Source organism: Macaca fascicularis, chromosome X, assembly GCF_037993035.2.
Source record: "Macaca fascicularis isolate 582-1 chromosome X, T2T-MFA8v1.1".
NCBI lineage: Eukaryota > Metazoa > Chordata > Mammalia > Primates > Cercopithecidae > Macaca > Macaca fascicularis.
The window spans coordinates 5,644,185-5,662,330 of NC_088395.1; the positions used below are offsets into that span (position 1 = coordinate 5,644,185).

Genomic DNA, 18,146 nt, shown 5'->3' on the forward strand with positions numbered 1-18,146 from the left:
TATAATAGATACGGAATCCTACCCCCACCCAAAGGTGTGTGAAGGGCCGGGCGCGGTGGCTCATGCCTGTAATCCCAGCACTTTGGGAAGCCGAGGTGGGCGGATCACGAGGTCAGGAGATCGAGATCAGCCTGGCTACCACAGTGAAACCCCATCTCTACTAAAAATACAAAAAAAATTAGCCGGGCATGGTGGCAGGCACCTGTAGTCCCAGCTACTCTGGAGGCTGAGGCAGGAGAATGGCATGAACCTGGGAGGCGGAGCTTGTAGTGATCCAAGATCGTGCCATTGCACTTCAGCCTGGGCGACAAAGCTGGACTCTGTCTCAAAAAAAAAAAAAGAAAAAGAAAAAAGAAAAAAAAAAAAAGGTGTGTGAAGGATGTTTCACTGCACTCGGGTTTATGGTAGCAAGTATTTGGAAACAATCTCCATGTCCAACCACGGCAGTCCAATCGATGAATCATGGTAGGTCCATACATGGGCCTGTGACAGAGGCTTCCTGAAGAATGAGGTGGATGTTTATGTGTCAAAATAGGACAACCTCAAAGTTATGCTATTAAGTGGAAAAAGCAAGATGTAAAGAATGCTCTATTGCACTGGCATTTCCATGGCTGTTTAGCCACAAATGTCTCTGGAAGGATTCTCAAGCCACAAGAAAGAAAGGTGGTCACTGGAACAACTGAATGAAGGGGTGGGGAATGGCACAGTCAAATGGTGTCCTTGTATGCCTTTTGTTATATTGGACTTTTTAAACCACATGCACAATTAACTTTCAAAACAAACCAAAACAAATGCTTCACCGAAATGAAACATCATTCAGTACTAGATATTTGCAGCACATTTGTAGACGTAACCTTGAGAAACAGCACATTGAAGAAAAACAAGATGGAGTTCCATCCACAGTCATGGAGTTAGAGGATTGAGGAGACACTGCAGTTGGGGAGTCTCAAGGGAAGGGAAGAGGAGAAAATTTGAAACCATGAATTTAAAGAGGAAACACAAACAGGAGGGTTCCCTTTCCCAAAAGCATATTAACTGACATAATGAAAAATTTAACATTCTTCTGCAGGATAGAATGGATGAAGTGTTTAAAAGATTAAGCTGAAGGCATGCCAATTCAAATTTGCCAGAAGAGAAAAGGAAGAGGGCATGAAACAGATCACAAATGAATCAAAATCCCTTCAAATAAAACACAGACAATTGTAGTCCTCCATTACCCATGGGGACACGTACCGAGACCTGCAGTGGTTACCTGAAAACACAGACATTACTGAACCTTATATGTGCTATGCATTTTCCTATACATAGATGCCTATGATAAAGCTTAATTTATCAATTAGGCAGAGGAGATTAACAATAATAGCTAATAATATCATAGAAGAATTATAATAACATGCCAGCATCACTACTCTTGCACTTTGGGGCCCACTGTTAAGTGAAATAAGGGTTACTTGAGCACAAACACTGCAGTACCATGACAGATGATCTGGTCACTGAGCAGACTACTAAGTGACTAAGGGTCAGGCAGTCCCTACAACATGAAAATGCTGGACAGAGGGAGGATTCACCTCTTGGGCAGGATGGATTGGGAGGGAGCAGGACTGCTGGAGAATTCATCACGGTACTCAGAACCAAGGGCAATATAAAACGGATGCACTGTTTATTTCTCGAATTTTCTGCAGATCATGGTTGACCATAGATAATTGAAACTGCAGAGTATAACTGAGGACAAACGAGCAGTACTAATGAATTCTGTCATCTTTTGTAGAATCAAAGTTATGCAATTGTTTAGGAAGTCATCATGTAGACCAACCTGGCCAACATTGGTGAAACCCTGTTTCTACTAAAAGTACAAAAATTAGCCAGGCGTGGTGGCATGTACCTGTAATCCTAGCACTTTGGGAGGCAGAGGTGGGTGGCTCTCTTGAGTTTAGGAGTTCCAGAGCAGGCTGGCCAACTTGGTGAAACCCCATCTCTACTAAAAATACAAAAAAAAAAAAAAAATTAGGCATAGTGGTGGGCACCTGTAATCCCAGCTACTCAGGAGGCTGAGGTAGGAGAATTGCTTGAACCTGGGAGGCAGAGGTTGCAGTGATCTGAGATGGCGCCACTGCACTCCAGCCTGGGCGACAAAACGAGACTCCATCTCAAAAAAAAAAAGCAGCATAAAAAATAAGCACTTTGTATTAATATGTTAGAAATCCACAGGTCTGTTTTGTACTTTTTATACTGCTGGATACTTATAATAAAATCTTTTACTAGGGTACTGAATAAACCTAGTCTTATTAGAAAATTTAAAAAATAAAATAAAATAAAAAAATAAATTGCTTGACAAGAGATAAAGTTGGTTATGTGTCAAAAAGAAAAAGCCTGATATTTTCCATTCCTTAGCTGAGTCTTCAATTTAATTTTTTAAATATTAAGATGAGATACCAAAGGAAGAAAGAGGGGTCTACTACCTAAAGGCTCCATCTCTCTTTTCTTCTCCTACCTTCCCCATCTTTTCCTTTTACCACCAATTCACAAAGCAGATTCCAGTCTCCTTATTGAGTCTATAACTGAAATGTTTCTTTTGGGAAAATACCTTGGCAAAAGAAAAGACTGGCAGTTAAACTCCAGTCAACACAAAGCAGCATCTATTAATAATCATCTGATTTCAAAGTATGAGCATCTTCTGTTTTAGGTATCTTCTCTGACTTTAATAATCACAGTGTTTTCAACAAACACATATTGTGTTTTTTTGGATGTTCCTTGTTTAAATTACAAATGCATGCAACTACCCTTTGGCAAAGGGAAATGGACTACGTTCTTCCCATTGAACAAAGGTCACCAAATCAGACGAGAAGACTGAAATTTCCAGAAGGCTAGGGAATCTTCCAGTATAATGAATAAACAGAAGAAAAATATAGAAAGGTTATGGCTCTTGCTTCTAAAGATCATGCTTCTCATTCTGTGAAAATATGTGTCAGAGAAACCTCATTCAGTGACTAATGAAACTTCTTGCTGCAAATATCCCTCTCTCCTGCTGTGAAATCACTTGACTCATTTTTCAAGTGGGAGTAATCTGCTCTGAAGACTCTTACCCTTTTGTTAATGTGGCTTTCTGCTCTAGTGTTGGTCTCAAAAATGAAAATAAATGCACACCTTTTACGGCTGATAGGCATATTTTCTATCCCTCGAAAGTTGAACAGAGCACCTCCAATCTCAACACACTTTATTTTATGTTTTTCAAGATTTGTGCATTAGTATGTTTGCACTATGGTTAAGCCTCCGTTATCTGTTCAGAAAGATGTTTTTTAAAATAGTAGAAGCTGTCCATGCCCCTTGACCCACAGTGTACAGAGACAAGCCCTATGGCAGAATGTTCACATTGTGCGTACTTCTCATGATGATAATTGAGAGATGACCAACTCGGTGCCACTTCTGAATTTTTCCCACTTGCTCGTGGTATTAACTAAATACAAATGCGGTCAACAGCACTGCCTCATATCTTTCTCATGAGCATGAGGAATATTGGTAAAGGAATTTTAAAACAGATCTACCCTTTTTTTGAAAATCAATAATTGGTCTCACATACTGGAGCATTAAATTCATGTAAGGAAGCTGAACTAAAGAGATACGGGTCTAGAAGTTTGTTGTAACAGTTTGAAATCCTTGAAGGATAAAAACATGGTCAAAGTAGGTGATTATCAGGTATCTCCCATAGAATACATTTTTTTTTTCAGTTCAAGAGCATTTATCTTATTTATTTATTTTTATTTTTTAGAGACCAGGTCTTGCTCTGTCGCCTAAGCTGGAGTGCAGTGGAACCATCAATAGCTCACTGGAGCCTCAAACTCCTGGGCTCAAGTGGCCCTATCACCCCAGTCTCCTCAGTAGCTGGGACTATAGGCATGTATCACCATGCCTGGCTAATTTTTCATCTTTTATTTTTAGAGACGGAGTCTCACTATGTTACCCAGACTGGCCTCAAATTTCCAGGCTCATGGAATCCTCCTGCCTTGGCCTCCCCAAATGCTGGGACTACAGGCATGAACCACTGTGTCCAGCCACTTATTATTATTATTATTTATCTGTAACAATGATTTTTTTCTTATTCATTTTAATTGGCAAAAACTGTCTATATTTATATACTGGTATCTGGTGGGTGTGAACCAGGGATGCTATTCAATACCTTAAAATGCACAGGACAACCCCAACAAAGCAAAGATTTATGCAGCAAATATCAGTAGTGCTGAGGCTACCAAACCTGACTGTAAATTAGGTAGATGTGGCTCAAAAACTGAAAGATGAGCATGGTCTTCTTCTCACTGCATACAATGATCTGCTTCAACCATCAATCTTTTCCACGACATTCAACAGAAGGACTGTATTGGACACAGGGAGGTCCTCCAGCAGATGGATCAGTGTACCATGTGTATTGCTAACAGTGGTTTAAAGTCAGTCTTGTTCCCTGAGCAGGTGCTCCGAGAAAGAGCCCTCTCTTTGAAGGCCCATCTCTAGGAAAACGGCTGGTGCACTGCTCTTGCAGGAAGCGCATGCTTTCAACATGTCTGTGGACGGGATTGGACGGAATTGGATGGGATGTATGCACAGCTCATAAACGGGTCTTCAATAACTACATGCCTGATTGAAAAAGAATCATGTTCAGAGACATAGGATGCAAGTTAAAAAATTCAACTTAGTTGACACTTCATTTTTTTCCCAAGAGTATTCTAGAGAGTGGAAATTTTATAATATAACTAAAGCTGCTTCCAACTGGAACTGAAAAGACAGGCTTCTTTTTCTTTTCTTTTTTCTTTTCTTTTCTTTTCTTTTCTTTTCCTTCCTTCCTTCTTTCCTTCCTTCCTTCCTTTTCTTTCTTCTTTCTTTTATTTTTCTCTCTCTCTTCCTTTCCTTTCCTTTTCTTTCCTTTCCTATCAACTCTTTAAAAATAATCTAAATCACACAAACTAGTGGAAAATAATGTGACAATGGATCAGACATACTGAAGGCTCTTGTCTAATTTACATGTCTGAATCACCATAAGGGAAATTAGTAGGCAAAACAGACTTTGCACAAAATCCTATCAAACATTATTTTTTAATCTGATAAAATGTTAGTTCCCCATTATTGTTAAGGGGAAAAATGAGCATAAAGGAAACAGGGAGGTCTCACAGTGACTGAGAGGAATTATTAACTTTTTTAAAATTGGGTAATGGGTTTCTGAAGTTATAGTTGTAAAAGTATAAGCTGTACATATTTAAAGTATACAGTATAATAATTTATACAGTTATGAAGCCATCACCACAGTCAAAGTGATAGAAATGTCAATCACACATAGTGGGGCGTGGTGGCACGCACCTGTAGTCCCAGCTACTGGGGAGGCTAAGGCAGGAGAATTGCTTGAATCCGGGAGGTGGAGGTTGCAGTGCGCCGAGATTGTGCCACTGCACTTCAGCCTGGGTGACAGAGTGAGACTCTGTTTTAAAAATATATATATGTATATATATGTGTGTGTGTGTGTGTGTGTGTGTATGCGCGCACGCACACACACACACACACACATATATATAATACCCCGAAGTTTACCCATATCCCTTTATAATCTATATCTCTTGCTCCTCCTCCTCATCTCAGGCAAACAGTTATCTGCTTACAGACAGGCATTATGAATTACAGCTTCCAAAATATTAAAAGCGAAGTAAGAGAATTATGGTCTCTTCATTGCTTGGCCTCTTAGGCTTGGCATAATCATTTTAATATTCATGCAAGTTGCAGCATGTACCAACAGTTCATTCATTTTTATTGCTCAGAAGCATTCCAGCCTATGAATACACTCAGGTTCTTGGTCTTGGTATGGACATATGCTCCTCTTTTTCTTGTGTAAACACCTAGGAGTTAAATGGCTGAATCACATGGTACTTGTAGGTTTAACAACAAAAAAATTGCCTAACTCTTCTCAAAAGTCCTGGTTTCATATGACTTCTCCACCAGAAGGTTGGGGGATACTCTAGCTCCTCCAGATCCTCACCAAGCCCTGGCACAGCGAGTCTTGTGGCTTCAGCCATTCTCAGATGTGTAGTGGCATTTCACTGTGGTTTCATTTGTGCATTTATCCAATGACTAATGATGCTGAGCACACTTCATTGGGTTATTGGTCATATGTATGTTTTCCCAGATGAACTGCCAATTCAATTTTCTGTCCAATATTTATGGGGTTGTTTCCTTTTAATTCTCCTTTTAGAAAATATCTCTATATATGTATATACACACACACATATATGTGTATATATACACACATATACACACATTTATACACACGGGTAAATTATATACTATATACATACAATACACATGAATATATATCTTATATCATATAGTACACTATACACAGTATACTATACTAACTATATATGATACAGTATACTATATATACTACATTGTATACCATTGAGTATACTACATGTGCAAAATATATATGTATAAAACACTGTATTTTAAATATTTATTTTATTTAAATAGGTTTTCTTTACATTTTCATAGTTCATCTTCTGTAATTTTTAGTAATAGAGATACTCAGTATATCATATATACATATACGCATAGTATACTGTATGATAAATATACGATATTTTTATATATAGTATACAGTACTGTATCATACATACTATATATGCATATTGTATATAGAGTATATAATTGTACCAGTATGTGTCTATATATATGTCTATCTAATACTATATATACTATATATTTATAGTCAACTGCATCATATGTATGTATGTGTGCGTACATTTATACTGGTACATTTCCTTCATCCGATATTTAATTTGCCTATCTTACCTCCCAGTTTGGGAACTCTCTTTACATTTCCTTAGCAATGTCTTTCATGTAGCATAAGCATTTTTTTAAGTTTTGATGTAGTCCAGTGTATTAATTGGTTCCTTTAAAGATCAAGCTTCTTGTTGCAAGTAAGAATTATTTGCCAAAATCTAAAGTCACAAAATTTTTCTTTTTTTTTTCCTCCTGGAAGTTTTATAATTTTAAGCTTTACATCTAGTTGTGATTCACTTTTGAGATATTTTTTGTACAAATTGTGAGTTACAGATCAAAGCTTTTTGTTTACATTTTCTTTTCTTTTGTATATGGATATTCAATGTTTCCAACACCATTTCTTGAAAAAAAAAATAATTCCTGCATAGAATTACCTTTGAATCTCTTTGGAAAATTCATTGTCCATATATGAATAGTGCTATGTGGCATCTCTAGTCTATGACATTGATCAGGTTTTCCATCTTTATGTCAATAACACCCTGTTTCAATTAATATAGCTCTATACTAACTCTTGAGCTCAGGTAGCAGGAGCCCTAACAAGTATGTTCTACTGCTACGAAAATGTTTTGGTTATTGTAGATCCTTTGTATTTTCATTAAAATTTTAAATTTATCTTGTTAATTTATGTATTTTCTAAAAGTCTACTGTTATTTCATTTGGGATTGCAAAGAGTCTGTAGATCAATTTGTACAAAATGAATATCTTAACAATATTGTATCTTCTCAGGAGGGCATTGTGTTTGTGAACACAGTCTGTCTCCACATTTGATTAAGCCTTCATCAGTGTCCCTCAGTGACAGAGTACAGTTTTCAGTGCACAGACTTTGTCAGATTGGCTACTCTATAGTTGATATATTCATCGGCCAAAGTACATTTGTGATGGATTGGAAATAAATAAATAAAAATAACAAAAGATCTAATTATCCATGACAGACTAATGAAAAGCACCATGCTTTGAGATTCCCTTCAGAAATCTGAATATTCTGAAACTTTTCCATTTCTACAATATTTATTAACATTCTGATTACATCTTAGCTTGCTGTTCTATTTTTCAATGGAAATTTGATAAAGTTTAATTCCCACTTCACCAAGATACAGGTATACAGAGTATACAGGATTTATGATTGTGTACAAGAAATTGGTGTGTATGTTTCATATCTACCAAATTCAAATTAATTACTAGTGAAGCTTACTAGAGATAATGAACTTTTTAAAAGTAGACTTCCATTAAGATCTACTCAACTAAATTTTGAAAACATTCCAGAGTCAAATATTAAAAATAATCAATATAAAAGCCTAATTTGCATTAACAGAAAATACATATTTTTGAGTACACCAAGAAATTTTAATTTTGTCTTAAAATCTACCATTATTCTTTCCTAATGTGTCTAGATTTTAAAGGTAAATTCACTGCTATGGGACTGATTGATAGATAAATAATCACAAGGGTATTATTTACTGAACAATTATAGTATGCAAAGAAGTTTGCTAGGCCTATTACATCCATCATGTCTTACTTATTTCTCCCAGTAACTCTCCAAGGTAGCTAGCGTTATTGCTATATTGTAGACTGATTGCAGACATATTAATCAACAGCTGGCACTTAACCCATCATCAATCTTCAAGTTGATGACCTTACAAAACCTCATGCACATATAAACAAGAGCATTTTCATTAAAAAAATTAAATCCCTAAATTTGAAACAAAACAGTGGCTTTAGTAATTTGTATTTAAAACACTCATGTTTATTTCTAAAATGGCTTTTAATCACGCATTTTCAAAGATCAAACACTCTCAAAAACACCAAAATAGCCAAACATACATTTCCCAAGGAACACTCAAATCTTGATTGAAAAGTATAAAGAAACTTGTGAAAAAACAAGAGTATGACTCAGTGCTTCAGGAAGAAACATTAATGAAAACATCTTTTCATCCACAATGCTAGCAGTAACATAAATCCTAATTAAACCCAAGTTGCATAGGCTGTGGTGTCAGGTGATGATTAACTGTCTGAAATTTCTTTGAAGTTTGAGTAGTTAGGAATAAGATTGCTGATTTAATTTATTTTAATGCCTGTGAAATAAAGTCATGATTCTTTGAACTCTGAACTGCTCTTAAGAGAATACAGTGCTAATAAAATATTTGTTTTATCTTTATAAACTCATGTTCCTACTCATTTCCGTAATATATTAGAATAAATCAGAAGCCTACATCTAGTAGTAACAGAGTAGATCATTCAAACCAACCTTCTTCTTGAAAATTGATTGTAATATGTGTGATTTTTTAAGTCTCTTAAAAACATTTTAGTGCTAAAATCATATTTAAGATTACAGCTTCAAAACTGATTATCACAGCCTTGGCAACATGGTGAAACCTTGTCTCTACAAAAAATTTTTTAAAAAGTAGCCAGGCGTGGTGGCACACACGTGTGGTCCCAGCTACTGCGGAGGGTTAGGTGGGAGGAAGTCTTCCGCCCAGGTGTTCGAGGCTGCAGTGAACCATGTTCATGCCACTGCACTCTAGCCTGGGTGACACAGTAAGACCCTGTCTCAAAAGAAAATACAAACAAACAAAAAACAAAGAAACAAACAAAACACACTGATGACCAAATGATGATCCAGTTAGATGCCCAGCACACAAAGCAGCCTTTGCCCTAGTACACTGTTCCAATCTGGAAGAAACTGTGGGAGTTCTTGCAGCATCACCATGTAATGAGGCAACTCTTAGACCCTAGTCACGCCTGAAGGTGTCCAATCTAATATACTTGCCTTTAACATTTGTCTACCTCCATGGGTTTCAACCTCAAGGCAAACATGAAACAAAGCTAAATTCAGTCTGGCAAGTACTTGCAGTCTACCTTCATAGCATCCATGAGCAATTCAGGGAACAGCATGGTCCCATGGATGAAAGAACCTAGAATTTCGCTATCCATGGGTTATCTGCTTTGGAGAAAGATGCCACTAATCCATTTGCAAATACAATGGCCAATTCACAATGATTACCAAGCCCGTGAAGAAAGAAACAAGAAGTCACCAGCAAGAGCCAGCAGAAATCCCAAAGGAATTAAGATGCAATGAAAATATATATACGATAACCAATTTTTTCGAAGGATGTTCAAAAAGCTTGAAAACAAAAAGTTGGAAAACATCTGCAGGGAATAAGAAAGTATTAAAAATGAAAAAACAAAGATCAAATCAAACTTCTAGATCAGAGAAATAAAATAAACAAAATGAGAAAACGAATGGGTCCACCTAAGGGCAGATTAAACAAAGCTGAAGAGAAAAATATAAAAAAAAAGCTGAAGTATAAACTGGAGAAGAGGTGAGAAGAAACGATCCAGAGAGTATCGTGGAAATATGAAAAAAGCTGGGAAACTGGGGGCAGTGGCCCATACCTCTAATCCCAACTATTCAAAAGACTGGGGTAGAAGGATTGCTTGAGGCCAGGAATTACAGAACAGCCTGGGCAACAAAGCAAGACCTAGCCTCCAAAAAAAATTTAAAATATAAAATATTAGCCAGGCATGTGGCATGTGCCTGTAGTCCTAGCTACTCAGGAGGCTGAGGCAGGAGACTTACATGAGCCCAAGAGATCGCAGCTACAGTGAGCTATGATTGTGCCACTGGGCACAGAGCACAGCCTCTCCAGCCTGGTCAACAGAGGGAGCTGTCATATATAAAAAATATAAAATAGAGAGTTAGAAATAAGGAAAATAATATGAGAATATACAACACTTAGTCCATGAAGATATTAGTCAATGAGACCAAAAAGCAAAAAAGAGAAAGAAACACAAGGGTGACTGAAAAAAACAGAAATACAAAATGCAGACTTTAAAATAAGTAGGAAGAATGCATTCCAGAAAATATAAAATTGAGAACTTCAAAAATATGGAAACTATAAGAAGAAACTAAAATCAATCCTTGAAATGTAATGAAAATACATATCAAACTTAAAGATTTGATGCATTGGTTTAACCATGCATTAGATACAGTAGAAAAGAGATTAGTGAAATAGATTATAGGTCTTCAGAAAAAGTAATCCAGAATGAAGCTTGAAAATAAAATTAAATAAAAAAATACAAAAAAAAAAAAAAGATTTAAAAAGGAGCCAGAGGGAGAAAATCTAAATTATGTGCAAACAGAGTGAAAACAGGAGAAACAGCACCAATATTTGAAGAAGTAATGACTATTTTCAGAATGGAAGAAACCACCATTGCAAATTTCAAGGTCATCAAGGAATTCCAATCAGATTAATAAGCCCCTAATGGTATCACAGTGAAATGGCAGAAACTAAAAGAAAAACTGTCTTAAAGATATCAGGGGGATACAGACAAACTATCTGTAGAAAATATATTATTTTTAAAGGAGTAACATTTAAACTGACAGTTAAATTCTCCATACCAATAATGGAATCCAGAGAATAGAATGATTTCTCAGATGGCTGAAAGAATTGCAAATTAAAATTCAGTGAGAATATTGTTCAAGAAGAGGATGTCATAGACACATTGAGCCATGCAAACAGAGTTTCCAACAGCTTGTTAGCTCTGAAAATTTTAGATCACCGATAGATTTTTTAAGATAATAATCACAGATGAAAGTAGGAGGTACAAAAAGTAATGAAACAGAAATAAAGTAGTGTAATTGTCAGAAAATCAAAACTAATATTGAAATAATACAATAAGCAATCATATCTGAAAAAGATTCCTAAAAAACACAAAATATTGAAAGCTACTAACAGCAAGTAAGTTAGGTCATAAACATGGAGCTAAAACACACTGATTACTGAGTATTTTCAGAGAAGTGGAAAATGTATTCACTAACATTAGTGATTATATTACGGATCCGTGTTGTAATTTCTAGGGTTATTTACTAAAACTAGTACAGTCTTTTAACATCTAGTGTAGTGGAATAATTGGGAGTGAAGGAAATGGAATAATGTTATTTGTTTTTTATTTCTTTATTTTCTGAGATAGGATCTAGTTCTGTCATCCAGGCTGCAGTGCAGTGGTGCCATCATAGGTCACTGTAGCCTTGAACTCATGGGATCAGACTCTCCTGTCAACTCAACCTCCGGAGTACCTAGGACTACAGGTGCACACCACCATACCTGGCTATTTTTTTTTTTTTAATGTTTCATAGAGACGAGGTCTTGCTATCTTCCTCAGGCTGGTCTTGAAGTCCTGGAGGATTCTTAAGCGATCCTCCTGCCTTGGCCTCCCAAAGTGCTGGGATTACAGGTGTGAACCACTGTGCCTGGCCTGAATGATTTTTTAAAAAGCAATTCAAGCAAGATATAGAAGTGGGATATTAATAGCACAATTTAAGATAGGAGACTTAAACACAAATATATCAAAAATAAAAGTAAATATCAGTGGATCTGCGGTAGAAAATCAAAGATTAAGAGACGCAAATAGATGCTACATAGAAAAGACTCAAAACCTGAGTCAGCAGAAAGGCCTGAAGTAAACACATGGGAACTATACACAATTGGATTACTAACAAAACAAAGGTAATGTTAATGTCAAACTAAACAGACATTAAGGCATGACGCACCACAAACTTACAGAAGATCACTTTATAATGAGAAGAACCTTAATTTGCCACAATGCAATAAAAATTCTAGACTGTATCCACTAAAATTCATAAGCATATAAAATGCACAAAACTAAATTTTGGGAAAATATAAGAAACTATTTTAAAACGTCCATAAACATCGTGGGAAAATGTAATAGACCTATTTTAGTTACTGAAAGAATACGTAAACTACCACCTAGAAAACTAAATAGAGTATGTGAACAACATACTTCAACAGTTTGAGATAGTAGACATATAGCACATTACACCAACCACTGCAAAATAAACACTTTTCTCAGGGATGCAATGCACATTGGCAAGAAACAAACAAAGTATAAAAATAAAAATAACTGGCTGGGCGTGGTGGCTCATGCCTGTAATCCCAGCATTTTGGGAGGCCGAGGCGGGTGGATCACGAGGTCAGGAGATCAAGACCATCCTGGCTAACACGGTGAAACCCTGTCTCTACTAAAAATTAGCCAGGTGTGGTGGTGGGCACCTGTAGTCCTAGCTACTTGGGAGGCTGAGGCAGGAGAATGGTGTGAACCCGGGAGGCGGAGCTTGTAATGAGTTGAGATCACACCACCACACTCCAGTCTGGGCGACAGAGTGAGACTCCGTCTCAAAAAACAAAAAAAAAATTGTATATGTATAAAACTAGAAAAAATACATCTATTTGGAAACTAAACAATGGTCTGTGAAAAAATTCATGAGTGAAAGAAAAATTAATAATAAAAATTACAAAACAGTTTATCTGAACAACAGCAAAAGTATCATTTACCTGATTTGTGGAATGTAGCTAATTCAGTACCTGAGAAAAATTTACAGGTATATATTAACATATTAGAAAAGAAAGATAGTTGAAAACTAATAAAATCAGCATTTCAAGAAGATAGTAAAACAACAGCAAGATTTATCAGAATAAGCCCCTTAACATTTATAATTTCAAATTAGTTGCTTGAGCTCAGAAGTTTGAGGCTGTACTGAGCTATGATTGTGCCACTGTACTCCAGCCTGGGTGACAGGATGACAGCCTGTTTTTTTTTGTTTTATTTTATTTTAAAAAAAGAAGAAAAAAAAAAAAGACATCAAATTAGCCGCCAAAACTCATGCCACAAAGAAAACTATGCAGAAAGGGTTGCATTTCTTATTTCAGGAAGATACTAAGGAAAATATAGCCTCAATCTTAAACTCTTCAAGTGAATATTAAAAACAAAAAAACATATCCTTCAATTTTATTGTACGATAGTATAACTTCTGCCCCATATCCAACAAGGAATAGGATTAAGAAAGTGGCCAACAAAGTCACCTAGGGGCTATTTTCAGCAATGTGTGAAAAGCATACAAATACATAATTATCAAATTAGACTTACCCCAACACACAAAGTGGAATTAATATTAAATATATGAATAAATTTTATATTATAGTATATTTTCATATATATATAAAACAAAGAAAGTCAATATAGTAACATTAAAGAGAAAAAAAATCAACTGACTATATTTTGTAAAAAAAATAATAAAATGCAACATCCATCCATTCCCAGCTTTAAAACTATTTTATCAAACAAAAAATCAAAGAGAATTTTCCTAATCTGATAAAAATTCACAACTGAAAGCCAGTAGAATTTAAGACCTCATTTTAACGGGTTAGGGTGTTCGAAACTTTGTCTTTAAAGTCAAAAGTACATAAAGAGATGCTCAAGTCTTTGTTCTATTTGGTATTGTACTTGAAGGCTTACAGAAAGAGCTGTTAAGGAGAGAAAAATAAACATGTCTAAAAATTGAAAAGGAAGCAGCAGAAGTGTTTTTATTCACAGTTGATAGGAGGTGTGCTCTAGGAAATTCCAAAGAATACAAGAGTTTAACAAGTCTCAAAATAAATGTTCAACAAGTAAGTAATGGCATTGTCGATTTTAGCAATAACATAAAATGAACATTTTAAGAAGACAAACATTACCGAAGCTTTGAAAACATCTTTTCTTCCAAATAAATTAGACAAAAAGTGTAAAAGACCTCTATTCAGAACACTACAGAATATGACAGAGAAAAAATCTAAAATATTTAAATGTGTATAAGGATGTACATTTCCATGAACATGTCTGTTCAATGTTTACAGATGTCCAAACAGCACTAACTAACTTGGAGATTAATTACATTATTAATTAAAAATGAGATGCTTGTTTGTTTTCCAAGTTGGAGATTCTTAAATTTATACAAAATCGACACACCAAAAGTAACCAAGAGTCTCTTGCAAAAGAACAAGGAAAGAAGATGTGCTATACTACATATTGCGGATTATTATAAAATCATGATGATAAAAATGTGATTATTGGCACAGAGGTAGACAAAGAGATTGCTTGAACTTTAGTGATATGGATTACATTGTTTAAAATAAATTGTATTGTGATATTCTAAGGAAAAAAAAAAACTAGACCTCTTACAGAATGCAAAAAAGATATTCCCTGTGTGTTTTCAATAAGAAAGATAAAATATTAAGCTTTTTGCAGATAAAATAAAAGGAAATCCTCATATCTCTTGGTAGGAAAAGATATCCTAAACAAAAATTCCAAAGCACTAATCTGAAAGAAAATATTGTAAAGTCTATAAACTAACATTAAGAACTTTAGCTTATTTAAATAAATCATTAAAAACCTGGAAGGAAAATCAGAAGATATTTGCAACATATATAATCAGTGAAGCACTCTAATCAAAATATAGCAATAAGAAGACACACAACCAAATTGAAAAATAGATCAAAAACAGATGCTTCACCAAACAGGACATATGAATGGCCAATAGATACATGGAAATGTCTCAACCTCAGAGTAAACACAGTGAACACACAATGGGTTTCCATGTACACACACTACATCAGAAAAAGAAAATAGAACTTTTATACTGCCACATGTTGAAGATTGCACACTGCTGGTGAAAACAGGCATTTCTGTACTGGAAAACAGTTCATCCTTATATAAACTATATAGCTGAAGATTTGAACCAGCAATTCCATAATGGTATATGTCTCAGAAAACCAATGCTTGTGAGAAAAGAGGGTGCTTGAAAAAGAATGTTAATAACACAAATTTATAATAACCTCAAACTCAAAATTATAACCATATCTATTAGGAATAAAATGGATATATGGACTATGGTATGTTCAGACTTTAAAACACTGTACAACAATTAAAATGAGTGGAATGGATGTATACACAGCAACACATACGAAATTTACAAAACAGTATTATGCATTAAAAAAACACATCAGAAAGTAATACAAAGTTGCATTCATTTAGAGTCTCCAAACAAGCAAAATTTAATTATGTGATTCAGGGATGCCTTTATCGTTGGGAAACTATAAAGAAAAGCATGGAAATGAGTAGTAAAAGAGAATAATGGTTATCACGGAGGAGGATAAGGAGATAGAAGGGGAAAAGAGCATGCACTGCTTTGAAGACGGAAACATTATATTTCTTCACATGGGTGTTGGCTATAGAAACACTTGCCTTAAGCTTTCACATTGCATGGAGCATTGATAATATAAGATAACAAAACACACAGAACTTTGGTTTCTGTGTGTCATACTTCAAATGGATTATTTTTTTAATCAGTGTAAATCTAAGTTCGGCGTCAATGTTGACCAGTTAACCTCATGCATCTATTGTATTGTTTCATATGGCCCTATTATTTGTGGTTTCTGATGGTTGTCTTCATATTGTCCACCTTGAAAATACCATGAGAAACCATGGATACATCGCCAGAGAGTGATTCATGCTAATGAGAAAAACATGCTGTGGAATTTCTGTTTTCCACTTCCTGCTAATGTAAAAGGTATTGAGGCTGGGCACCGTGGCTCACGCCTGTTCTCCCAGCATTCTGGGAGGCTGAGGTGGCAGGACTGCTTCAGGCCAGGAGTTTGAGACCCAGCTGGGCAATATAGCAAGACTCTGTCTCAGTGAATTTTTTTAAAAAAAATTAGCTTGGTATGGTGGTGCCCAGTTGTAGTCCTAGCTACTCAGGAGGCTGAGGCAGGAGGAGTGCTTGAGCCCAGGAGTTGGAGGCTGTGGTGAGCCATGATCACAACACTGCACTCCAGCCTGCATGACAGAGTTACACCCGGTCTACTTTTTTAAAAAGGAGGGGTATTGCAAAAGCCTCATTCAACCTCCGAGACCCTTCAGCGACTTCTCAATGGACATGCTTCCGTACAGTAGCAGCAGCTGATGAATACTCATGAATTCACTTATCCCCAGATGTGAAACTCCAATAGGAACTGAGCCATTGATCCAACCATCCCAGGCCTATCCTCAGGTCTATAGCATTGTCTGAAGCTTAACACTACAGTTATTCTTTCTGATTGCACATTGGTGTGTGCAATAATTTATTAGGACTCTCTAAGTGTCTACACCAATTGCTACTGTACTGTAATTTACCTATTATCTAGCCACATGAAATATTCAGTTAGTTGTACAGAAACCACATTATAAAACCTTTAATTATTCAAAGACATTGGTGGGGGCGGGGGCGATGATCTAATTCAATAGAAACCAGATTACCTGAATTTAACATGAAGCAAGTATCTTCATTGGTTATTGGCGAAGGCAGAACTGGCAAAAAATTACATGGGAGGTACATGGGAAAGTTAGAAAACATTCCACTAAACAAACTTTAAAAGGTGAGACTATGCGATGAGGGTTCTTTTTTTTTTTTTTTTTTTTTTTTTTTGAGACGGAGTCTCGCTCTGTCACCCAGGCTGGAGTGCAGTGGCCGGATCTCAGCTCACTGCAAGCTCCGCCTCCCGGGTTCACGCCATTCTCCTGCCTCAGCCTCCCGAGTAGCTGGGACTACAGGCGCCGGCCACCTCGCCCGGCTAAGTTTTTGTATTTTTAGTAGAGACGGGGTTTCACTGTGTTACCCAGGATGGTCTCGATCTCCTGACCTCGTGATCCGCCCGTCTCGGCCTCCCAAAGTGCTGGGATTACAGGCTTGAGCCACCGCGCCCGGCCGCGATGAGGGTTCTAAAAAAACATAGAAGAGAACATCTGGCTGCACAGGAATGACATCCTTCATGGAAAGTCCATTTGGAAAGGCATATGCCTGGCATTTAGCTCAATGCATTTTGATTTTCTTTTCGATGTGCCTTAAGGTTTAGTTGAGGCCAGGCACATTGGCTCCTGCCTGTAATCCCAGCACTTTGGGAGGCCAAGGCGGGCAGAACACTTGAGGCCAAGAGTTCAAGACCAGCCTGGCCAACATGGCAAAACTCCATCCCTACTAAAAAAATACAAAAATTAGCTGGGCGTCGTGGCACACGCCTGTATTTCCAGCTACTTGGGAGGCTGAGGCAGGAGAATTGCTTGCACCTGTGAGGTGGAGGTTGCAGTGAGCTGAGATCATGCCACTGTACTCTAGCCCGGGCAACAGAGCAAGATTCTGTGTCAAAAAAAAAAAAAAAAAAGAAAAGAAAAAAAAAAAGAGTTAGTTGAAACAAGCTCACCTTTATTTATAGCTGTTCCTTGTCTTTGAATTAAAATTGTGTTATACAATGTGGTCGCCGACCTTACTCAACAGAACCCTGGCTCCATCCAAATATAAATGCCTCCTTAAGGATTAAGACTTGCCTCAGCAAGATATTAAAAATAAATTACCATGGGCTCTGAAATGTTTTAAAGTGAGGAGAAATAGAGAAGTTTCCAGCAGTCTTACCTTATTGCAATTAGTGTACTGCCTCTGAAGTGACTAATTTGAATATAATAAA

The 18,146-nt window shown here is 36.4% G+C and overlaps 1 protein-coding gene across 8 annotated transcripts in view; it reads right to left on the reverse strand.

Moving 5' to 3' along the window:
• NLGN4X (neuroligin 4 X-linked) overlaps positions 1-18,146 on the reverse strand; it is a 347,891-nt gene that overhangs the window by 81,633 nt on the left and 248,112 nt on the right. The window lies entirely within an intron of this gene.